At 59.2% G+C, this 18,402-nt stretch overlaps 2 protein-coding genes across 3 annotated transcripts in view; one reads left to right on the top strand and one right to left on the bottom strand.

The window, feature by feature from the left end:
* GNAZ (G protein subunit alpha z) overlaps positions 1-13,845 on the bottom strand; it is a 51,784-nt gene extending 37,939 nt beyond the window's left edge. Inside the window, exons 1-2 of one of the 2 annotated variants that reach the window (XM_055322662.1) lie at positions 13,740-13,845; positions 250-426 (exon numbers count right to left, since the gene is read on the bottom strand). The gene's annotated coding sequence lies outside the window, so the exon portion shown is untranslated. The remainder of the gene's footprint in view (positions 1-249; positions 427-13,739) is intronic. The other variant, XM_055322664.1, reaches the window with a different exon arrangement.
* RSPH14 (radial spoke head 14 homolog) overlaps positions 1-18,402 on the top strand; it is an 82,451-nt gene that overhangs the window by 57,992 nt on the left and 6,057 nt on the right. The gene's annotated exons all lie outside the window — the stretch shown is intronic.

Below are 18,402 nucleotides of genomic sequence, written 5' to 3' on the forward strand. Positions count from 1 at the left end.
CCCCAGGAGAGGGGCCTAACAATACAGATGTAGGGACTGGGGTCTGAGGAGCGGGGGAACTGGGCCTGCGGGGCTCCCCGACCCCCGTGCCCACAGTGCAACCTGCTTACCTGCTGTGACTTAATCAGCAATTCGCTTTACATTGGCTGGCACTTTTTACGTAAATGGATGATGTATTTTAAAAACTTCATTTAAAAATAAAAAATAAAAAAAATAAAAAAAAAATAAAAACTTCATTTTCCTACTTACACAGAAAGCTGGAGTCACCACAGGCAGAAGTCCCCTAACCCATGAGCTGGTGTGGCTGCTGCTTGCAGGGACGCTGCCTGCGGAGGAGTGAGCAGAGGGCTTGCCGTTTGTTCAACAGCTGGGATTAGTGCACCGGAGGGTGTGAGAATCACACTGGCACCAGACTGAGATTTTCTCCTTGAAGGAAAGGGATTGAGAGAGAAATGAAAAAGGATTACCCTCCTCATGGGAAGGCTGGGTGCCGCTCACAGCTGTGGCCTCAGGCCACCCTGTATGATCTAGGGATGCAGATGGGGACACAGGGAGCCTGGGCCCAGAGGTCCTCTAGCTGGAACCCTTGGGGCGGAGGCAATGGGGCTGGAGTGTCGGGGCTGGAGTGTCAGCGCTGTATCCCTCGTCCTCACTCAGGCCAGAAGCTGTCTCTCCTCTCAGAAAAAGGCATCACCCCGACCTGTCACCCCTCTTCTGCTCAGTTCCATTTGCCTGTTCATCAGGGCACCCTCTGCTGCTTCTCCTGTTGCTAAATGACCTAGCACGAGGTGCAGCGGGCATCTGCACGAGGGCCTGAGGCCCTCTACCCTCAGATCCAAACGGACAGTCAATCAACCACTGGGCCTGAGATGAGTGAGTATCACTGTGCCCTCTGGGAATCAAGCCTGGTGTGAGGAGGCTCTGCTCTGGACTTGGGGACCTGGGTAGGGGAAGGGTAGGACAAGCTGAGTCTGCATTGAGGAGCTTGTGTTCTGACTGGGGAGACTGTGAGCACCTAAGTCTGCGAGGCCATTTCTGAGAAAAGCATGGCACAGTGGAAGTGAGGGTGCAGAGGCCTGCGGCAGAAGGTCCAGGGAGGGGACACCAGATAAGACACGATTACCAGAGGCCACTATCGTGCAAGGGTGGGAGAGGCGGCCAGAGCAGGAGGCAGGCAGGGTGGGGACACCCGAGGGGACACTGCCCCAGGTGCCTGGCTGGGCAGCGCAAGACGCTGCTGGCCTAGGCCCAGCTCAGAGCAGGCCCACCCAAGCAACAGCCTTCCCATGGTTCCCTAGGGAGTGGCTCAGTGACAGCTGCCATGGCAGGGACTGCCCCCAGGGACCGGAAGGCAGAAACTGTCCCAATCGAGACCCTATTTCTCCTGTGGAAGAGCCTTTGATGGGGGGCTGGGGGGTGGACCTGTGGGTGGTCTGCTGCCACTCCCTATGTGGGATGCTGGACATGTGGGTTCCCCGGAAAGGCTGGCAAAGCAAGGCCAGGGAGGGGGGCCCAATGCACCATGTCCCCTCACACATCAGAGCTCATGGGCCTGACCAGCATCACGTACAGCAGAATCTGGGTTGGCCCATTCCAAATGCTTGGATGGGTTTTGACACAACAACACATACTTCTGGACTTAAAAGCCGCATCTTCCCGAGGAGATAAAAGCCTCTGCTTGCCTTGGTGCCAGTAACACAGGGTGGGGAACGGGGATAGGCCACCTCCTTTTTCCTATGACCCCTGCCAGAAAAGCCTGCTCCCTGCCTCCCTGGCTGAGTCTCCCATTCCCCACGCCACAGTGCCCTGCCCCAGCCCACTCCACTGGAAACGTCTCTCTCCGAGGCCAGGCAACAGCCTCCCTCCCTGGAAGGGCCACACGAGCGCTGCAGCACCAAGGAGCCCCCTCAGAGCCCAAGGGCCTCAGTGGGGACTCACCACCTGGCCCTGGGTGAGCCTGAGCTAAATGTCGAGTGCCACTGGCTCCGCACGGGACTGGACTTCACCCAGGGACAGTCCAGCAGGGCTGCCCAGGACTGGCCCTTCCTCGGCCTCCGGGCCACTGGCTGCCTTGCAGGCGCCTGCCCTGAGCACACACACCGTGCCCTCGAGGCCCACCCTCCCCTCCCCCTCCCTCTCCATTGCCAGCTCTGGAAAGATGTGCAGAACAGATGGATGGGTAGATGGACGAACACCAAAAATTACTGGTTCACAGCTCCCAAGCTTCCCAGCACTCCCTTCTGAGTGAGTTACCTCACCTGACCTTGTCTGGGCGCCTGCATGGAGAGACTCCTGTCCACACTGGGCCACTGGGACCCCAGCTGGGGACTCAGACCCCTCTGCTTGTGCCCACTCCCCCCCACCAGATGCCCCAGGGCATCTCACCCACCGCTCCCCAAGCCATAGGCAAGATCCTCCTGAGCCCTCCTGCCTTCCCCTCCTGCACCCCTGGCAACTCGCCCTGCCCCTTCCTGCCACAGTCAGCTTGGGCCCCACCCCAAACCCTAACCTGACCATTTCTCATCCTACTGAAAATGAGACAGGAGCTGGGGGAGCCTATGGGCAGAGACAGTGCATCTCCGCACCCTGACCCTCCTGGCCTGTGTACTGGCATCTCCTGGTCTCCCTGAGGCTGAGAAATCCCACACGTCCCTGCAAGTGGTTCCTGGACCCTCTCCTGGGGTGGTCCTGAGGAAGGGGTTTCCAGGTAGGCCTGTCAGGAGGGAGCGTGACAGTGTGGCCAAGCAGCCCCTTCCCTAGCCCTTCGCTTCCACCGACCCGTGCTTTACAACCTTTCCAAGTAGAGGGATCTCCTCCTCCCCGTTCTAATGTCAAAGAAGCAACAACAACAAAAAATCAACCCCATAGACTCTACCGTTATCATAGGTGTATTTTTAAGATCTGTTCATGACCAAAAGTTGTCACCAAAGTTGGGACTGCTGGCTGGTCGGCATATTGAAACATGACTTAACACAGCTGTGAACTTAAAACAGATACTCATGCACTCCTTCACCAATTTTGGGGGTGGGCCATCTATTCTCAGAACATAGGGTCGCTTACTGGAGTTGCTGTCACTGTTCCTTCTCAAACCACAGTGCGCCAGGTGTGACATCTCCAGTTGACTCTCTCCGTGCAGCATATGGTGGCAAAGTAACGGGGACCCGACTCCTAGGTTGTCATGGCTTCTGTCCCCAGGCTTAACGGGTGCCTTGCCCACACCAAACCCAACCACAGCGTTTACTGTGGTTCCCAAAGCATTCACTGAATTTCCACAAAAGTCCTCCTTACATTCCTATTTCATCAGTTTATATGGTATTCAAGGACGTTGTCACAATGACAAATACGGCTGGCACACACAGGTTTGGGCCAAACACCACGGACTCCTAGGGGCGGGTGACAAGGTGCCAGGCACAGGCTGCCTGCTGTCCTGGAGCATTTGGCCTGCCGTGGACATGCTCCTGTATGCTCTTCTTTGAGAACAGAGCACACCCATTCACCCAGTGAGTGTTGGTGAGTGCTGGTGACGGGGGTAAGAGGGTTTCTCAGCACCAAGATTTCTATGTGGTTTGTAAACGACTCTGCGTTTCATTTATCACAACGGTTTCTGTGACAAAACGGTAGCACGTGCACACGTGAGACACTTCCGAGCTAGGGAAACGTGGCTCTGGGTTCTCCGCAGCCACTCCACAGCCACCGGGGCCCAGGCCACTGGGTTAGCTTATCCACGTCCCCCCAGCCCGCCTGACTGACCTGGCACCAAGAGACCCTCAGCAGGTCTCCCCTTAAAAGCAGTCCCCCTTCCTTGGCCTCTTCCTCGTCCCCTGCTTATTTCAGAGCCAGGGTCAGCAGACGGACAGGAGAAGGACCAAGGCTGGGGGCGCAGTGTCCCCAGCTGCACAGAGGTCCCAACAGATGGCTCTACCCCAGCAAGGCAGCCTCCTGGCCTCAAGGTCCTGCTGGAGAGGGCCAGGGACGCCCTGCCCTGCAGCCCCGTACTGTCCTGTGGCTCTGGAGGCCCGTGGCCCCGTGGCCGGCCTTCTGGCCCACCGCCGCTAAGGCTGACCAGACGGGATGTGATAGCAGGGCCTGAGGAACACTGACTCAGGAGGAAATCAGGCCAGAGATTCTCTGAGCCAGGAGTAAATAGATAAATAAAAATGGAAAGGTTCCACATACGAGGGGGAAGGAGGCCCAGATGCGCAGGGAAGACATGTGGCCTTTACTAAACGCAGCCCCGCCGCCAAGCAGCCTGCCGCCAAGCGGAAGGGGTTGTTGCCTGGGGTGGAGCCGGGCTCCCCGAGTTTCCATAGCGAAGGTAACTGCTGCTGACTTTCAGTCCGGCCCAGAGGAACCTGGGTGGAGACTCTGATTTAACCTCGTTGGGTCCCTTGCCCTGCAATTTCCTGCCTCTGAGCGTGGAGTCCCAAGATCCCTCCCCCTATGCTGGCTACGCCCCAGGCCAGACCCTCTTAGCTGAGGGCTCTGAGGCCAGGCAAGTGCACGACTCCTTCCCTGAGCCCCTCCTGCCTCCCTGCAGCTCCCTTTCTAGTCTTTCCCACCTGGAAGGTGAGCACCACTCACATCTGTTCCCTTTCTCGACCGGCCCCTCCCCACAGCCTGCTTCCCCAGCCTCCTGAACCCCCTTGGGCCTCCAGGTTGCAAACCTGGGGCCCCTGGCCTCCTGTCTATGCAGGGCCATTCCCGGGAGGCCCCAAGCCTGCCGCAGCCTCCGACCCTGTTGATGGGGATCTAGAGAAGCGAAGCCTGAGATGGGGATTCATGGCTGCTCCAGGGACCAAGTTCAGGAGGGAGGGCGGCAGGCCCGGACCAGTGAGGGAACCGGGCAGAGTTGTGCTTTCAGCTGCCTTGTGGCTGTGGCCCGATCCCGGGGCGCTGGAGAGTCTGCATGAAATCAAGGCCATCCCACCTCGAGGGACAGGACAGGGCCTCCCAGGGCCCAAGGCAGTTCTCCAGCAAGGGGTGCAGCTGCGAGCGGGCAACGCTGATGCGGTGGGGGGCAGCGTGCCGGCAGGAAAGGGGACCTGGGGGGCACCGTGCACAACATGCCTTCCCTCTGCTGGCCCCCCTTCCTGACAGAACCCGGCGCCTCAGGTGAGGGCTAGGCCTGCATGGCCTCACGGGAGCCCTGCGTCTGAAATCCAGCCACCTACCCACCCGCATGCCCCAGCCTCTCACTGGGGACTGCTATAGTGACCTCTCAGGCGCCCCTGCACTCTGCTCCGCCAGCAGCCAGGGGAATCCTTGTCAAATTATGAGGCACAGCCTCTCTCGGGTGCTCTAAGCCTCCCCGCGGCTGGCCACCTCAGTTCTGGGCCAGACTGTGCCCGGCCTTCCCCTGCCCCGCTGTGCGGCTGTGCTGCTGTGCTCCGTCCCCTCCACCCTCGGGCACTGGCCCACCTGCTGTTTCTCAAGGGTCTTTCACACTCTCAGCTCGGGGCCTCTGCACTGGCTGGTCCCTCTGCCCGGAACACCCTCTGTCCACAGAGCCAATCCATCCTTTCCCCAAATGGCTCAGAGGTCCCCTCCTCGAGAGGCCACCCTGCCCATCCTATTTACGACTTCCCATATGTCTCACAACTGTTTTCTAACATGGTGCATGACTCCCTTATCGTGTTTATCAGCCCCCATCACACTTACAGAATGCCAGCTTCACAGGGCAGGGGCTGTCGGTCTGTGTCACTGCTGTGTCCTGCAGGCCCAGGAGTACCCGGCAGGAAGCAGTTGCTGATAAGTCCACCTCAGCCCTTTGTACTGAGTGAAGGAGGGGCCCGCTCATCACAGGGAGGGGACGGGCAGGGCCTTCTGGGAAGTTTCCTAGAAAGACCTTCCCGCAGATGGACACCCCAGATGTGCGGCCGCCTCCCACCTCACCTTGGCCAGCCCTGATACTGCTCTGCCTCTGGGCCCTCGTGCCAGGCCGTCCCTTCATCTGGTAGCCCATCAGGACGGGGCTTCCGCAGTCACCACTGAAAGCCTGCCGCCCCTACCCTGAGTCTGCCTCCGCTCAGGGCTCAGGGCCCCGAGGCTCCCTCACAAGCACCAGTCCTCACCCCTGGCCTCCCCGCCCGCCCCAGCCTTGCTGCGCCAGTGACAAGACAGCCTGGGGCTGCGGCTCGCCTTCTGCCCCCCTCAGCAGCCACAGCTGCCAGACCCTCCACACCGGTCCCCATCCCTGTCTGTCCCTGGAGAGCCCCCGAACAGCCAGCAAGACAAGACTAACACAGCCAGGGACCCGGCCACAGAGGGGCAGGGCCCAGTTGAGGGGCTAGAGGAGCTGGGGCGGGGGGTAGGGGGCGGCGTGCCTGGGGGCTTCCCAGAGGCGGCGGGCGGCGTTGGGGCACCGGACAGCCCCGTCAGTGCTTCGGCACCCTCCTCCCTGCCATGAGGTGGGGCAGGGCTGGGGATGTGCATGCGTCCGTGCGTGGTGTTATCGTAGAGGGAATCGATGCCTGGCACTGGCCCAGTGTTGAAGGGAAATGAATAGATTTTGGCCGAGGACAAAGAGAGTTTGATTAATCAAAAATTGGATAATGGAAGCAACACTCTAATTATTTTTCTTCCCAGCATTTTATCGAGAAATATGTTTGCACAGCATATCAGAGGTAACGGAGTGGGTGAGGGGGGTGACCAAGCTGGAGGAAAGCCCAGCTTGGGGACCGGGCCACAGCACCTCACATGTGCCGATGGGGCCTGGCCAGCAGGGGTCCTGGTGGTTACTCCATGGGGCCATGGGAAGTGAGGGGGGACACATGGCATAGTCGGGAGCCACACACAGCCAACTTGGGTCACAGAAGATGGGGTGGGCAGGGGTGCTTGCGCTGTGGAGGCCAGGGGGCATGGAGTGGAGTACCGCCAGCCCAGGTCACCAGGACCCGATGGAGCTGGGGTGCAGGCTGGAGGTGTCAAGTCCTCTGACCCTTAGTCACAGAGGGTCTTCAGAAGTCCCCCTAGGTAGTTTGGAGCAATTTTCCACGTTCACCCTGGTGAAGCCTGGTGAGCCGTCCTATGGCTGAGGTCTGACAGGAGCACTGGGCCCCATGAGACTGTCCCGTAGTCCCTCCCTTGTCACTCAACCCCTCTGCCTGTGCTGCCCCCACTGCTACAACAGCATTTCTGTGGTCACCCGGTGTCCTAATTCCAGGTAGCCTTCTTGGAGTGCAGCATGAGGCTCATTCAATTGTTCCTTCGTTCACTTGGGGTACAGAAAGAGGCTACTGTGGGAAGAGGTGCACAGTAGCCAAGCTGCCTGTTAGACTCAGGATGCTAGATGTGGAAGCACTGAAGGGGAGGCAAGTCAGAGTCTGTGTCCGGAAGAGGCACATAAAGAGTGATGAAGGATGAGCAGAAACTTCTAGGCAAGAGTGAGGGCATGGTCTTTGGGGTCATCCAGTCCTTGGCAAACCTGTGTAAGGCGAAATCCTCCTCCCCAGTACCCACGGTAGACATCGCTCATCAACCACGACCACTTTCCCTCTAGCCATCAAGGAGCCTCGGGATCCTTCTCAACACTGTGTGCTTTGGGCAGCCACTCCAGAGGTGGTACAAGGAACGAGAACTATCTGTACCCTTGACCAAGGCCAATTTAAAGGTGAGAGCACTGAGGCCTGGCAGGTGAAGAGACTTCAGCAACTAGAGCCGGAACTAGAACCCAGGCCTCCTGATTTCCCATCTAGTGCTTCTTCCTCTGCACCCAGCCGCTCTGCTGAGTTAATCTTGGGGACACAGGGGTTATCTGGAAAGGCCACTTAGCCATCACATGGTCAGTGCAGATACCGTGTTCCTTTCCTTGTCTTGCTCTCTTAGGACAGTTTCTGGTGGACACACTTCATGGCACAACGATGTGAAACCCTCATGTCTGACCAAGGCCTCGCCCAGGCACACCACGTCGCCGAGGGGCCAGGTGTCTGCCTGAGGCATCTGCTTCCCAGTGGCAGGGGCTTGTGCCTGCAATGGCAGTGTGAGAAGCTAGGCGGCCACCTGCCTTGGCTTGGGAGTGAACCACAGTCAGGACTCACTGGCCCCCAGCCAGTGGTATCTACCTGTAGGTGGTTTGTATTTGTCTGCCAAACCTAGAGCCCAAAGACACCCCTCTGGAGACCCAAAGCCTTTTTGGGAGCAGAGGGCTGAGCTAGAGCAGCAGTTTGCCAGTGTGAGGGCTAGAGCCACCAGGAAGCCTAGCCCTCTGCATGAAAGTGGTCTACTTGCCAATATTCATTTCCCCCTCCAACAGTGATTTGTTGAGGTCCTACTGTGGCCAGGCCAGGCTCTGGGGACTGGACTGTCAGTGGCAAACAGCAGACAATGGTCTTGACCTTACAGAGCTTACATTCAGATCCAGGGCAGGTAGTAAACAAGCACAAAGAAATAAAACAGGTAGTAGGTTATATCATGACCAGTGCTAAGCGGAAAAATAGAGGCAATTGCCCACTTGGGAAAGCTACCCCATCTCCCCATGTCTCCGTTTCCTCAGCTGTGACAACTGAGGTGAAATTCAGCCCCTTCTTGGAGGGACTGGTAGTGGAAGGGTCAAGTGAGCTTCTGCCCCCAGAAGGCACTCCCCGCTGTAATCCAGCAGAGATCCTGCTGCTGTCCCAGTGAATGCCTGTGTCTGGGCTTGGGGTGGAGGACGTGCACAACTGAGCCCGCCGTCCTCTGCTCCAACACCACAACCCTGACCCCCATGATTCACAGGAGTATGGGGCCTTGCTGAGCGTGTCAGGGGCTCAGGTCCCAGAACCCTGTCCGCAGTACACTTCATCCCAGGGGCCAGGGAGGGCGGCTCGGGAGGGCGGGGTCTCTCCCTGAAAGGTCTGCTCTGACCACTGCTGCACAGCCGGGAGAGGCATGGACTGGCTTGGATGAGCCCTCAGGGACGGGTGTGTTTCTGGTTAGAAGGAAGGAACGCTGGGCTTGACACTGTTTGTAAGGCCTCTCCCTGCACCGTGGTTTTTAACAGTCTCGCTTCTTAGCACTTTTTGATGGATTCTCTAGGGATGTCTCTAAAAGAGAGTTATACCTTAATTTAGAAGCAAATAACGAAAAACTCTGTGATGTAGCAGGTTCCTTTGGAAAAGAGATGAACTCAAGGAAGCCATTGTTGTGTGAAGCCACCTGCCTTGCTCACCAGGGTCCTGCCAAAGGACAGCCCAGTCCTTAGCCTTTGAGTTGTGCCTCCTGCCCGAGGCCACTGGGCGTCAAAGGACAGAGGGGGAGGAAGCGACACTCGCAGAAGGCGGGGGTGAGGCTTGCAGGCTGGCTCCGACTGACCCGAGTGGTCCCAAGTCCCAAACACAGCCCACCTGCCCACCTGCCCACCTACCCAAGGCACGCAAGTGAAAGGGAGCCTGGGTGGCAGGCCCAAGGCACTGCCGTCCCTGGGCTACAACCAGGTTTCGTGGGCAAGCGCGTGCTAGCCCAACAGGGCCCCAGGCCTGGGTTAATGCTCTGCTGCCTTGAAAGGTTTAAGAACTTTTAACAAGGGCCTCACAAATTATGTGGTTGGACCTACCGTGTTTAGTCCCCACGCACCGCATCCCACGTGTGCCTTGATGTTTGCCTCAGGAGACCCGCCCTCTCAGGGACACCCTCTTCCTCTGCACTACCCTGTGTCCCCCAGCCCCCCACCACATTGCCATCATGACCGTGCTCCCACCTCACTTGCTCATTAATCCTCAATCTCTCCTTTCTGGAAGCTCCTTCTCAGCTCATGCTCTGAGGGGTGAGGGACCTGGGGTCTGACCCAGGTCCTCTGGTCCCACCCACCCTTGATCCCCAAGTGACCTTCACCAGTCCCTGGCTTCCACACATTGGTGCCAAGGACTCCAGATTTCTACCTCCAGCCTCACTCTCCCTTCTGACCACCACATAATGGCTACATCTACCAGTGGCCAACCCAACTCCCAATTCCCTGCCTCGCATGAGGGAGTCCGAGTCTTCCCTCTCTGCCAATGCCACTGCCGTCCCTCCAGAGTTGTGCTTGCCTCTTCTCCGTCAGCAGGACCTCTTTAAAATAAATCTCCCTCCAACCACTCCTCCTAACTCCTACTGCTCATCTCATGCTGCCCTGGCTCAGCAGCCCCTCACGGCCCTCTAGCCTTGCCCCCATGGCCGTCAGCCACACAGGCCTTTTAACAGTGGAATTAGCGGGAGTCTCTCCTCTGCTCCAAACGCCCCAGGGCTTTGCATCTCACCAGGGCCTACACAGTCCTACCTGACCTGCTCCGTAAGCCACCTCCCCCTGTGGGGCTCTGGTTACCCGGCTTTTTGGTGGGGCCCCCGGCAGCTGTGCACCTGCCATCCCCTCTCCAGGCACTCTTCCCCATGGGTCACAACTTACCCATCTCTCTGCGGCACCGTGCCAATGGCCCCTCCACACAGAGCGGCCTCCTGGCCCTCCCCGTCCCCACTCTCTTCTTCCGTTCTCTTCATGGCGCCTACCTTACCTGGCAGCCAGCCACACAGGTGTTGTGCCAGCCTCCCTGGTTCTGCTGCAAGCACCATGAGGGCCGACTCTGTGTCTGTCCTGCTCCTTGCCATTTCCCTGTTCCTGGCACAGTGCCGAGACCTTGGCAGGTTCCAGTAAGTGTCAGCCAAAGGAATGAATGAATGTGCGAATCATTTCCGTCTCCTCAGGCTCTGTACAGAGAGCTGACGTCTCCTGTGTGCTCCAGGAGCCATCAGATGGTCCCTGTGGTTAGTCCCTGTCAGCTTACTCCTGCGAAGCGTCTCCCCTGCCAGTGCGGACATGTGTAAAGGGGCCAAATGCACGGAGAGGACCTGTGCAGGGATGGTGTGGGGACGGGGCAGGGAACACTTGGCTCTGTTTATGGGTGAAGACAAAGAAGCTCAGTCAGGATGGGGCTGGGTGGGGGTGACAGGGCCAGAGGCTGACCGAGGTCTTTGGAGGCCTCAACTGGAGGCCCCTGACCTCGGGGAGTATGGGCCGTCCCGTGTCAGTCCCCTGTGTGCCTAAGCTGTGTCAGGCAAGCACGCTGGGGCTGATTCTCAGCATCTGTCCTGATGCCTCTATGCATTTCCTTTGGCCTTCTTTCCAGCCAACCACAGCCTGCAGGCCTGTGCCTAGAGGCTCAGTTACCCCAGGTTTCCTTCCTGGGGCTGTGGGAGAGCAGTGTGCTAATCTATCTCTTCCAGAGTTCCTGTAAGCCCAGCCATGGTCAGCAGCCAGGAGAATGCCCTAGAGCCACACAGCATTTTAGGTCTTCTGAGGGCTAGCAAGCACCACATCTTCACGTCCAGGGAAGGAAGGCACGGCCGGCACATGCTGTCATCACGTGCGTGTGCACATGAGAAAACCACACAGCTAGGTTGAGGCTGCTCAGGCCACGCCCTGAGTGTCAGGCCAGCCTTGCCACCGTTTGGTCCTCCATCCTACTGGCCTCCTATGGGGACTTTGGGCAGCCTTGCCAGGACCACCTGGTTACCCAGAAGTTTCTGGAATCACTCTAGAAGCTCCTGAGATCTGGACCAAAGAATTCCTGAGATTCCAGGAAACAGAAGAGCTGAGAAGTTGGGGGTAGAGGGAGGGATTCACTCTGTGTCCCAAATCTAGAGTCCCATAGCTGGCCCCCAGAATGTGGCCTGGCGACAGGCACGAGGGTGAAGCGGCTCCATCCTTCTTGGCATAGCCCGTGCCCCCATGAGGGCAGACAGGCCCTGCTCTCACTGGGGCAACATGGGCCTTGGCCAAAAGCCGAAAGTAGGTGTGTGTTTGGGGGCCATGGGGGTATGCTATACAGATGAATAACAAACAGCCCCTTCAGAGGAAGAGAGAAAACATCCCTGAGAGCGAGCAAGCAAGCAGATCTAGGGCAGAAAGTGACACTGGCCTTCTGAGGGGGAGGGACCACGTCTTATCCACCTCCTGTCGCAGAAAATCCATGTCTGTTAGAGGAACACACCAGAATTTTAAACCAAATGCCTGCGTCTTGTCCCGGAGCATGAGGAATGCTGAAGGCACACCACTTCATCTGAGCCTCCCATGCGATCAGCCCCTAGATCAGCCCCTAAACAGAGGCTCCCAAGCCTCCTTGGGACGTTCACAAACGTCCACGCCCCAGAGAGACAGAGTCACCGGCTAAATATCATTCTCCATCCTGGTGAGGAAAGGGGCCAGGCTGTTCGTTACCCAGTACCCCCGCCTTGCCCATGAGACAAGGTGCCTGGAAGAGTAGTCCTGGGCCACAAGGAGCCCCCTGGAGTCTCTCAAGCTCGTCCCCAGGCCCACCGCATTTCCCAGGTCCCAGAGGTGCTCTCTTTCACAGAGGAAGAAACCGCGGCCTCCATGGAACAGCCACAGCTAACAAGCAATGAGGTGCTCCACTGGCCCGCTCCCACAGGCCCTGTGCATCCCCCACCCACCTTTCCCGCCGTGCCACCTATGCTTTCCCAAGCACATCCTACCAGGCCCAAACTGCCTGAGTGCCCTCTCTGTGCTTTGGTCCATTCTCTCCTCTCAGCACAGTGCCCACCCCAGCTGTGCTCCTGTCCTTCAAGCTCTAGTTCAAATGTCACTTGGCCCACAAGCCCACCTAACCCCAGTCCAGATCATCTCTGAGGTGCCTCCAGCGGCCCCCGGCACCCACACTCAGGGCTGGGTTATCTGAGCAGAGCCATTCCTCCCCTGGGGGGGTGTTGAGTCAGTCCCAGGAGGGCAGGCCCAGTCCACTCCCACCTCAGCGCCAGGCTCTGGGGGAGCAAATGCTCAGTAAATATTTGTTTAATTGAATTTGGCCAAGGAGCCTCCTCCAGACAGAACCCAAGGCAGCAGGACTCAGTCCCCAGAGCAGGGAAATCACTTGGGCAGAAGGGAGCCCATCAGGGGCTGGGCTGCCTCACCCAAACAGGCAGCCCTTGCCTACCAGGCGGGTCCCTCCCTGCTGAGACAGGGACTCCAGGGAACCCTGCTCTCGCACTGCCTCCCCATCCTCTCCTCTCCTGTGACAGAGAACCCCAGTTCTCGGCCTAGGCAGATTCCTGCCATCATCACCCAGGCAGGCTCAGCACCGCCCTGCAGACAGAGCCCCCTTGGATCTCCCGCAGGATACGGAGCCCCAGCCCCGAGGCCCTCCCCCCCCACACCCCCCAACACCCCCACCGCCTTTTAAGGGAAAAAAATATTGAGCCAGGAGCACAGCACAATCGCAGCAGGTCGATACTCATCTCTTGCTCTAAATGCCTCCAAGGAACCTGCTCTCTGCAAGACCGATGACGGAAAACTGCGAGCCGCCCGGCCCCGGGCCCAGGCCTCCGGGGCCCGCTCCTCGGTTTCGGCCAAGGCCACGCGTCGGCGCTGCAGCCGCCCGGGGTCGCCTCCTCCCCGCTCCCCCGGGAGGGAGACCCCGGCTCAGCGCCCCTCCCGCAGGTCGCCCGGCCCGGCCGCGGCTCCGCACCGCCGGCTGAGGGGAGGGCCCCCGACGCGGCAGCCCCAGCCCACCTCCCGGGCCCGCGGCCGCCCCTCCACCGCCCCTCGGCCCGGGGCGCCCCTTCCCGGCACCTGCCGGGCCCGCGGCCGCCCCTGCCCACCTCGCGGGCATCCCCGCCCGGGCATCCCTCCCGCCGCTCCCCGGCGCCCCCCGCCCGGGCGCATCCCCAGCACAAAGGCCCGGGCGGGGCCCCGGTGGGGGTGGGGAGGGCGCCCCAGCCGCGCCCCCAGCCCCGAGGGCCCGCCGCGCCCCGCGGCCGCGGGTCCGCTCACTCACCTCCGGGCCGCCGCGCGGAGCCCCGGCCGAGCCGCTCGGGGCGGGCGGGGCGGGGCGGGGCGGCGAGCGCGGGCCGCGGCGCCCTGGTTCCGCACTACGCGGGCGGCGGCACCGCGCGGGGACGTGACCGGACCGCGGGCGGCGCACACCCTCGGCCGGCTCGGCTCCCTCCGCCCGCCCTCCCGCGCCGCCCGCCGCCCGCCCGCGGGTCCGCCCGCCCCGCGCCGCGCCGCGCCGCCGCCGGCAGGGGGCGGAGCCGGAGCGCAGCGCGTTGCCAGGCCAACCGCGGGCGGGGGTGCCGCGCGCCCGCCGGTGACCACGCGCTGGGCGCTGGGCGCTGCCGCCCCGCCACGAGCGCCGGCTCTCCTCTCATTGGGCAGGGGCGGCAGACGGATGCCTGTACGGCCCAATGGCAACGGGCGGGGGCGGGGCCGCGGCTCCGCGCGCGCCGCAGTCCGGCACGCGCTGCCCGCACCGGCGGCCCGGGGAGCCCGCTGCGGCCGAGGAGACCGCGTCCCCCCCGCCCCCGCCCCAGACCCCCGCTCTGCGCCCCCGATTTGAATTCGAACCCAGCTCGGCCCCTTCTGAGCCCCGCGACCTTGGGCAACCAACTGACCCCTCTGAGCCTGTTTTGCAAACTGGGGCTGGTGGCGCCTGCTTCCCTGAATTGTCGCGACAATCTGCTAGAACGTGTGAAAGGCTATGCAAACCCTAAAGGTTTACACCGGTGAGGTTAGTGCAGCGATGGGAGGGACCTTAGTCATCTTTGCTTCTCGCTCCCCCCCCCACCCCCCGCATGTGTAGAGGCTCCTCAGGGTCCCCCCTCTGGCAATCCTGGCCACAGAAGGCTGCCTTGAAGAGGAGGGGAGGGAGAAGGGCCCGGGATCTGTCCCCCACATCAAAGAGGTGGGAGGAAGCCGGCTCAGTGAAGGCCAGGATCCCCTATTGCCTCCTTGGGGAAGCTGGTAGAGGGTAGAAGGCATCGGATGCTCAGTGAAATGCACCTGAGCCAGTCTGCCAAATTCTGCCTTCCAATTTTAGGGGGGAGCCCATCTGTGGGCATCAGAAGCAGGAGCCCCTCACTCCCGTGCTTAAAAGACTTGGGCCAGAGAGCCAAGACATTAATGCCATCGTTGTAACTTGAATCTTTGCATATTCTAGAGCATCCCTGGTAAAAGTGCAGATTCTCCCCGCCAACACCTTCCTTATCACTTTACTCCCTCATGGTCACATTACGGGTATCACCCCACCCTGGGCAGAAGCACTGGAATTGACTGTTGACAGAGGCGGATTGGGTGGTCATCCCAGCCCAGGTTTGTGGTCAGAAGGCAGGGCTGGGGGTCTGGTTCTGCAGGCTGGACACTGTGTCATTGCAACATTATTCCATAACCTCTCTGGGAATGTTACCTCTGCTGTGAGACCGAAACTGTTGTACTACCTACTGTGTGACACATGCTCAGAGAGGTGGCCAGAAAACCAGTGAGTCTCTAGAGGGTCCTGGCTCCGCAGGAAGGTAAGACAAGGTCTTGAGAGGTAAGACGGCATCAGGCACATCATGTGCCATTGAGAGGCCATGTAAGCTAAGAACAGGGATGTGTACCCATGAGCAAAGGTAGGCACAGGTGTGGGAGGGGTCAGTGTGCCAGTGGTTCAGGGCACGGGGACCACACGAGGCTAACCTGTGAAGAAGTTACCTAAACTGCCAGGGATAGGACAGATGTTGGTGGATGGGCATCCTGAGGTGAATCTCGCTGGAGGTGGCCAGTGAGAACCAAAGGAAGGTGGCTAACAGTGGAGGGGCTCCTCTGGGTGCATGCCTTCAAACCACCCCCCGGCTGGGTCAGTCTGGGCCTCTGCTCCCAGGACCACTCAAAAGCTAGTGGCCTCCCGTGATACCAGGAAGATGGCGGGCACAGGCCCTGCCCTGGTGTGGATCCCCAGGTGAGAGGGTATGGGGGGAAAGCACAGACCCAGCTCTGCTACCTGTACACCCTTTGGGGGGGAGGCTATTTCACCTGGATGAACCTCAGTTTCCTTCTTTCTCAAGGGAGACACTAATAGACTGTCCTTGGAGAGTGATTCTGAGGGGCAATACACGTGGGCACATGTTTAGAGATGGGCGAGGGCAGTTCTGTTATAGGATTGAGATCGGAATGGAGCTGCTTGCAGGGGCAAACCTAGATGTTAGTGTAGGCTGGCCCTCTGCAGCAGTCCACGCGTGAGATCAGAGGCTAGCCCATGAAGCAGCCCCATGGGGCTGGCTAATGCCTGCCTCACCTGACCCTGGCGGCCACCAATGATTGTAATTCTTCATACAGCAATCATTTCCTGATGACCTCCTCTGCGCAGGGATAGTTCTGGGATTTAGACACGCCCGGCGCTGCCTGGTAGACCTTCCTGTCTGCGGGGCAATAATCCACCATTACAATTGTGTGAGGCCCCATGGAGGAGACCCACCAGGGCCCCAGGGACATCTGGCAAGGCAGGGGAAGAATGGGCACTGAGAGACAGCAGGATGGAAGTGGCCTGTGACCTAGGGCAAGAGAGAAGCATATCCCAAGTTGGGGAAGGTGCTGGGCAGGAAGGAGCCATGAGGCCTTGCAGGAACCCATGGAAGACCAGCGTGGCTGGAGGCAGCAGGCAGGTGTGAGTGCCAGGATACAAGGCTGGAGTGGGGACGTTTGTACCGGCTAGTGGCCCTTCTCTGAGATTGGGGATGTCAGCCTAAGAACCACTGGAGAGTTTTAGGATTTGCTTCTTAAATTTGAGAAGGAGGATGACAAGTTTTTGTTTCATATTTATTTGCAATACGCATGGTCCCATAATGTATGCTGTCCTAATACGCAGAATCAAATAATAAAAATGTCAACTGGTCAGTCCTCAGAAAATAAGAAAGCAGAGATTCTCCATGAAGTCGAGTTCAGCGTAGGGCTGCAGGATCACTGAGCGACAGAGTGTGCCAGGAGAGGGCCATGTGGTGGCTGCAGCCAAGACAGAGGGACAGAGTGGGGGCGGGGGGGGGCAAGGAGGAGGCCCACATGAGAGGAGATGCTGGAGGAAGGACAGTGTTTGCTAAGCAGATGGAGGACCAGTGGGAGAGGTGGCCGGAAAACCAGTGAGTAGAGGGTCCTGGCTCCTCAGGAAGGTAAGACAGGGTCTTGAGAGGTAAGATGGGGTCAGGCATGTCATGTGCCATTGAGAAGCCACGTAAGCTAAGGACAGGGATGTGTATCCATGAGCAAAGGTAGGCACAGGTGTGGTGGGGTCTGTGTGCCAGTGGTTCAGGGCACAGGGACCACATGAGGCTAATGCTGGACAGGTGGGTCCCGATGAGGTGCAGATGCTCCATCCTCAGTCCTTATTAGCCGGAAAAACAGGACCAGAACAACAGCTGGGGCCCTGTGGTGGAAAGAGGAAGGCCCTGGTGCTTGAGCCTCATACTTCACCAATCCAGCAGGGACAGATGGCTGAGGAGTGGCCTCTGTAGGTGGTGTCAGGCCATCCTCCAGGAAATGACCAAACTTCAAACACAGGGCATTCTGTGCCATGGGCATCATGTCCCTTCAATTCTGGAGGGATTGGTGGAGCTTTCTGGCTCAACCACAGAATCCATCATGGCACAGCAGCCATGCCAGACCCGGGGCCCTCCCCAGGTATGCCCCATGCCTCATGCCTTTGCCCTTTGGCCCCATTAGGTCCAGCTCCCCTGGGCCTCCCTTCCTGCAAGTCCAGGGTCCTTAGGACCCTGGAATTCCATGTGCGTTCTACATGCGCACGAACTTGTGTTGTGGTGCCGGGTCCTGGCCTACTATGCCGCTGGTCTCCCCACCCCCTGATGATGGGGGTGGTGGTGTCTTGCTAGTCTCTGGATGCTGGCAACAGCACCGTCCTGTCTGGCTCTTCTCCCGGCTTGACCTGCTCTCCCAAGCCCCGCTGGCCGATTCTCAGGCTGTGGTGGGGCTGAGTGGGTTTCTCCAGTTTGTTTCCTTGGGGTCTGTGCAACCCCCCAGCCCCAACTTGAACAAACCATTGCAGATCTGGGTTAGTTATAAATAGCCAGGCCTGCAACTCTCCTTTTAGCTGTAAAGCAAAGTGAACGAGCAGAAAGGCACACCCGGCACGCGTTTTATTTTTAATCTTCTCCCTCTGTCTCAGAATGAACCCGGGTCCTGGTGCTCAGCATTTCTAGGAGTAGAAGCCCGAGACAAATGCCTGAGAAAACCCAAATAGCTCAGGGCCCTGGCTTTGCCCCTGTCTGCTGTGTGACCTCAGGCACTTGAATTGCCTCTCAGGGCCTTGGTTTCCTCACCCAGGGAGGGAGTAGTGGAGCTGATTACCTCTGGCAGTTTGATTTCGACTCTCTAACTCTACCTTTTCCCCCCAGCCTGTGCCCAGCAACACGTTTGGGAGGAAGGGGTCTCTGGAAAGTCCAGACCTAGGTTCAAGTGAGGCCACAACCAAGCCCCAATTTGATGACGTGCAAATTCCTCGTCCTGGGGCCTTTACTCAGGTGTCCCCCAGCCAGGAACCTTCTCCTTCTATGCAAAATCTTTCCAGCCAGCAAAATCCTTGCAAAGTCCAACTGTCACCTCTCCATGGTGAGCTGGGAAGAGGGTTTCCAGCTCAGGTTGCGGCTGAGCTGGACCCATGGCTGGGGCAAGTA

The sequence above is a fragment of the Nyctereutes procyonoides genome, unplaced genomic scaffold (assembly GCF_905146905.1).
Source record: "Nyctereutes procyonoides isolate TBG_1078 unplaced genomic scaffold, NYPRO_anot_genome, whole genome shotgun sequence".
Classification (NCBI taxonomy): Eukaryota; Metazoa; Chordata; class Mammalia; order Carnivora; family Canidae; genus Nyctereutes; species Nyctereutes procyonoides.